The sequence below is a fragment of the Paramormyrops kingsleyae genome, chromosome 2 (genome assembly GCF_048594095.1).
Source record: "Paramormyrops kingsleyae isolate MSU_618 chromosome 2, PKINGS_0.4, whole genome shotgun sequence".
In the NCBI taxonomy this organism is placed as follows: domain Eukaryota; kingdom Metazoa; phylum Chordata; class Actinopteri; order Osteoglossiformes; family Mormyridae; genus Paramormyrops; species Paramormyrops kingsleyae.
In genome coordinates, this window is record NC_132798.1 from 6,150,393 (window position 1) to 6,156,400 (window position 6,008).

Genomic DNA, 6,008 nt, shown 5'->3' on the forward strand with positions numbered 1-6,008 from the left:
CAAAAATATACAAGAAGTTTGATAAAAATGTTGTAATGTTGAATATTGTCTAAATACAGAAGATTACAGAATACATTGTTGAATAGAGAATGCACAAAACAGGGAAGCTAACCAGATTCACTCTATCTGTAGGTTTCATGTTCAAAAAGTAAGCAGAACAGTGTCTAGGGAATTTGAGATAATATCAACCATAATTAGCAGTCTTAAGCCCACAAAGATTTATGGGGTTTTAATATAACTCCAAGGTGTATCTACTACCAGTCAAGTTCAAAAAGAGCATTGAGATATGGTTAATGCAAAAGGTGATTGATCATCACCATAAACTTCTGAATGATAAGACACATTATTACCAACCATTATCCTACAACATTGAACATAATCATTAAGACATATTACTGATCGACAAAGATTACCCAGCCAGGGGCACCAGAGGGGTAGGGATACCCTGGCAGATTCAGGGGACCCAGCACTTGACAGTGGCTCTTGAATATGTAAAGTTGGTCAGTGAGGCCCAAGGTGACATCTTGTAGACGGGCCCAGGATTTCTAGGTACACCCCAAAATCCAGCTCTACAGATAAGATAACAGATTAATCTGATCTGAAGATAACAGATTAATTTTCATAGTCTAAGCTGTGTCGATGTACAGCATAAAAAAAGTTAACAAAAGTGAGCCAGCTTAATGGGTGAGAATATTGGCAGTGTTACTGGAAGTTAATTTTACAAGTGTTTGAGCTCTATGTAATGCAATATGGATACATTACTAGACTACTATTGATTAGTAATGAAGTGTTAAAAGAATAGCAACCAAGGTTGGCTATAGTAATGTACAAATAAAAAATACATAGTAAACAAAGGGAATGAAAGACAGGTGAAACAGTAAGTATAATAACAATGAGTCACCTGATGCCCCACGCTCATTGCTGTCAACATTCCTGAAATAGTTATGGTTCCTTTTTGGAGGGACTTCCAAACTGGTTTAGGAAGCACTAGCTATACTATTGGATGCACTTGAAGCCACCTCCTATAGTCTGTTCAACGTATGGTTGGACTGACAAGTCAATTTATGGTGCCATCCATCTAGTATCTAGTCTTAAGTAACTGGAAGAAAATACCTCATGGACTCACTACAAAGTGTTACATCAAAGATGGAGACCAGTCAACAATGAATGTATAAAGATTTATATAATATGCCCTATAGTAAACATGTAGAACCAGTAGCTATTCTCAGTACAGCCTGCACATCTAAATGCCTATTGCTCTTACGGTCATGTATCCAGGGCACTGCTAGTTGCATATCATACTAGGCCTGCACAGCACACCAGTCCAATTAGGAATTCTTGTTACTCCTCCCCCTCCCCCACACACACCCTTTGCGGTGCCTCTGTAAATGTAGCTGTAGAAGATGATCAGCATGTACTTTTAGAACCTAATCGCCCACAGGCCAAGACACCATAAACCTGTAAAAGGATTTCATATCTCAGACTCCTCCCTTTACTTGCATCAGCAATAAAAGAATACTGGTGGGAATTTCATACCACGTGCCAGATTGTATAGCAAAACAAGCTCGTTCTGTACGTGAGAACCTGAACAGTTATGACTCGGTTAAGAACTTACAAGGCACCGCCTTGAAAGAAGATTTCTCGAGTTCTTCTGCATCTATAGCTGTGATAGTAGGTGTGACATGGTTTTACTACAGTTATGATACTTCTTTCAATGTAGTATTTGTTCAGTTTCTGAAGACTTTTGAAAACAGCTGTGTCTACTTTTTGTGGAATTTCTTCATTGTGTGTATCAGATGAAAACTCTTCAAATTGAAATTGTAGGGGAGCAATGGTCTGAAAGTCTGTGACTCTTTTAAACCACTTCTGGGTTTCTTTGTACTTGGTATCAGTTATATATATAATTATAATTATAATATAATTATACTATATTATGGGGGTGGTGCAGTGGTTCGCACTGTTACCTCACACCCCTGGGGCCAGGGCTTGAGCCTAGACTCTGGCACTGTGTCCATGAAGCCTGTATTTTTACCCATGTCATGGTGGGGTTTCCTCCAGGTTCTCTGCTTCCCCACACCCCAGTCCAAATATTTTTTCTGTGGGGGGGGGGTTATTCTCTGCCTTGCACCCATAGACTCTGGAATAGGTTCCGTACTCCCATGATCCTAGGACATGTGGGCCTAGAGAATGCATGGATATTAGGCCTATGCAATGTTAATATTGACGTCGCATGTTATGCGCAAGCAATTGTCACATTGCAATGACCATCAGCTGTGTTGAGATTTAGGCTGTATCTAATTTTTCCTCACACAGTATATTACATTATTGTAACACTGGCGGTTATCGGTACATGTAATTATAAATAGCTCTTGTATTGTTGCTGTTATGGTTTAGCTGCATTCCCTACTGTCGTGTGTTGCCCGTGTCTTATGTGCATCCTGTACGATCCTCGCGTGTCTCGATTGTTGTGTAAATTACCCACCGTGTTTGTATCTGACGGCTCACGTATTACTGTGAAAACACAATAAATAACTCAAATTACAGTAATACTGCCCAAGCCTAATTTTCGATCATCTGTAAGTTGTGCTAAAACATTTCTTACTCTGTCATAGGGAACAAAACTGTTTTATTGATTGTTTATTTTCAGCATTATCAAGTACAGATACTCCTCAACGACCAAACTGTTTAACGACCGCCCGGACTTATGTCTATAGATCTCCGACCAGTCGGTATTGCACCCTGTACGAGAACTTCGGGGGTGGAAACTGCAGCGCGGCGACTCGGCATTACACGAATTAAAGCTAAGTTAGCAAAGCTTCCATTAGACCTTTTCATTATTCAGAATAAATAAAAACGATTACCTGAATTTAGAGCATGTAAACCTAATTAATGTATATTTGATCTGATTTCCTCTATTCTGTTTATTACACTATACAGTACAGTACTGTATGAACATTTATAAACAGGGATGCACTTAAAACTAGTATGTATAAGGACGCATTCACTTTCAAAAGTACGGAAATCTGTAGAGGACATGCATAAACTTTTTCTTTTCGTTATCTGGAGATCGCGACTTATTTTTCTCGTGATCTCGACATAACCAAAGTCGTTATCTCGAGATCACGACTTACGTTTTTCTTATTTTTTTAAGCTGACATATTTCGAACATCAACCGGTAACCATGGAGACGTCCCGGACCCACCAGTTGGTTGGTAATGAAACTGACTACTCGTTCAGGCTCACTATAATTTCTGCTGCAATTTTCTGAGGCTCCTTCTCAAATGACAAACACTATAATATGACAATTTTCTAGCACCGACAGACACAGTGATATCTCCTCGTATCCATGATTTGTTGCAAACTGTGCAATATATCTCGACTTTTTTCCCACAGTTTGAAGAATTTGTTTTACACTTCATTCCTATTTTAATACTTATATTGTATTGTTCTTGTCTTCGTGTTTATGTGATTGTGCAGTCGCAATGTGAGCAATTTTCCCCGGGATTAATAAAGTCTTCTGATTATGATTCTGATTGGGACAGTCCACGATCAAAGTAAAATCTGATGCATTCGTCCATGAGGATAATACTAAACCTGTCGCGAGATCATGGGAAAGTGACATGGGTTATGTCGAGATCACAATAAAAAAATAAGTTGTGATCTCGAGAAAACGACTTTGGTTATGTCGAGATGACGAGAAAAATAAGTCGTGATCTCCAGATAACGAAAAGAAAAAAAGAAGTTTATGCATGTCCTCTACAGACTTCCGTACAAAAGCGACATGTGCGACAATAGATTGTTGTAAACGCGCGAATATTTTATGTGCATTTGAGTATCCACTCAAAAAATGACAATAGAAGTGCAGCCATAATTGCTGTATGTTGTTAACGGTTAAACCGTTAAACCTGGTCCACTTTTGTTCTGCTTCACTACATTTCCAGTCAGAGAAAAAAAACCCACTGCTCTATTATTAGTCTGATGTCTTGATTTTCCACTTTGGTTATAAAAGGGAAAAATACGAAAAAATATTTTCTTGTCCTGTAGTTCCTTTTTGTTGTTGTTTTTCCGATTCGGTTTTGAAACGGAAAAAAATCAAAAGAACGAACGATACACACATTCGCAGCCTCTCCTCAATCCAGGAACTGAATGCATCCTGGCTGAAGGGAGCTTTCATCCTGGTCACAAGCTGCTCCAAATAGAAAGGCAATATTCCTTATTAATCAGAAATATTTGCAGTAACAAAATCACAGTGCAATAATTGTTCCACAATACTTTTGTATAGTGAACAGCCTATCATTCATCTATCATGCTGTATAGCATGTATTGTGGATATTGCATATTTTATAGTCTGAATCCTGCATATCTTCTGTAGTGTTTTTAAGTTCTATATGGTGTTTATCAAATGTTATGTATTCATTGTGACCAATTCAGTCAGGTTCCAGGCAAATAAGGTCTAATTCTGAATGCAGATCCACAAACTGCATCCTGACCTGACGTAGGCATCTTTGGTGTCCAGATGTGTCAGAGCTCAGTGTGCTGCAGTGGAGACAGCATCCTCTGTTGACTTGTTAGAGTGGTAGGGAAAGTGGTATGGGCCGAAGGTAAAGGAAGGAAGGAAGGGCTTTCAGTCTAGCCAGGAAGCACAACCTGAAGCACTCCACAATGATGGGGATCAGAACCACAGGGTGGAATTGATTCAGAGCTTACTTCCAGTCCCCCTTTCAACAACCCCTCATTCGGGTTATTTCCTGCCTGGAAACAAGGGGTTTATTACATATTGTGTTAAACTAACTGAATTTTTGCACAGTGAATCCAGTTTTGTGTACAGTTACATTTGAAGTTTATGCAGAAATGCAAATACACGTAAATATCTAAATGTATAGCTTGGTGCCCCCCACTGGCCAATTTTCAAAATCATATTTTGTATGGAATGAGCATCTGTACAACCCATTTAATTCGGGTAAAATTAAGTAATACTGTTGCATTGTACTTAGATATAACATTAGCAAGGTCAATGACTTCGTTTTTTCTTTGGTGGCAATATTTGATGAGTAACGTGTCTCCCAGAGTCAGAACCACAACCAGCCAGCAACTAAACAGCAGCTTGAACTGGGCTGTCTTCTGGTGCCACAAAGCCTTGGAGACACCTGCACCTTCTCTACCAATTGGCAGCTGCAAACACTGATATACATTTTTAAGATTTAAATGTATGGGTATAGAAAATTCTGTGTTTTAAATATATGAATATATATGATACACACTTTCTCCAGCCAGCTACAGTCAAACACTTTGTACACGGCACCTTGTACAATATGTTCACATACCTGTTTATCACAGGTGTACAGTATATAGTGGACACAGATCACATTGTGCACCTTATGTATTACCTGCACACACTTTCTTTACAAACCCTGTAAACTCCAGTTGCAAAAATGTCTATCCACAGGGAGATACCATAGCCTGTAGTGCACATAAGCATGACGTGGCACTGCATATGTGACAGGTCAGTCGTTGCAAAAGGCACCAAAAGTGGACTATAAAGGACTAATCAGATAATCTTTGACCTTGTCCTAACCAAATGGAAGAGTATACACTAGCTTAAGTATATAGCCCTAAGTGAGTCGGTAAGCGTTTCTTGAGACACATAAGCAGGATATGTGCTGCAGGCAAATCTTGGGTACACACATTTATACAGATAGAAAGGTAATTTCAAAATTGTTACTTAATACAAAGAAGTAAATTTACTTTCCATGTTACAGCAATTCTTTGTCAATAGCCTTTCAGGATTATAATACCCTTCAAGGATATTATGTGGCTGCTTGATTGTTCAATGAAATACTGCTATTATCAAAACGCGACTGCCTACGTAATGACCGAATCTGAAGTCACAGAGACATTCATGAGAGATTCCAGAGTGACATGTAAAATTGTTTTCTACCACAATGAACCGTGTGCAACATTTTTGATTTTCTACTACACTTACTGGTCACAAATGGCGGTGCAAGACT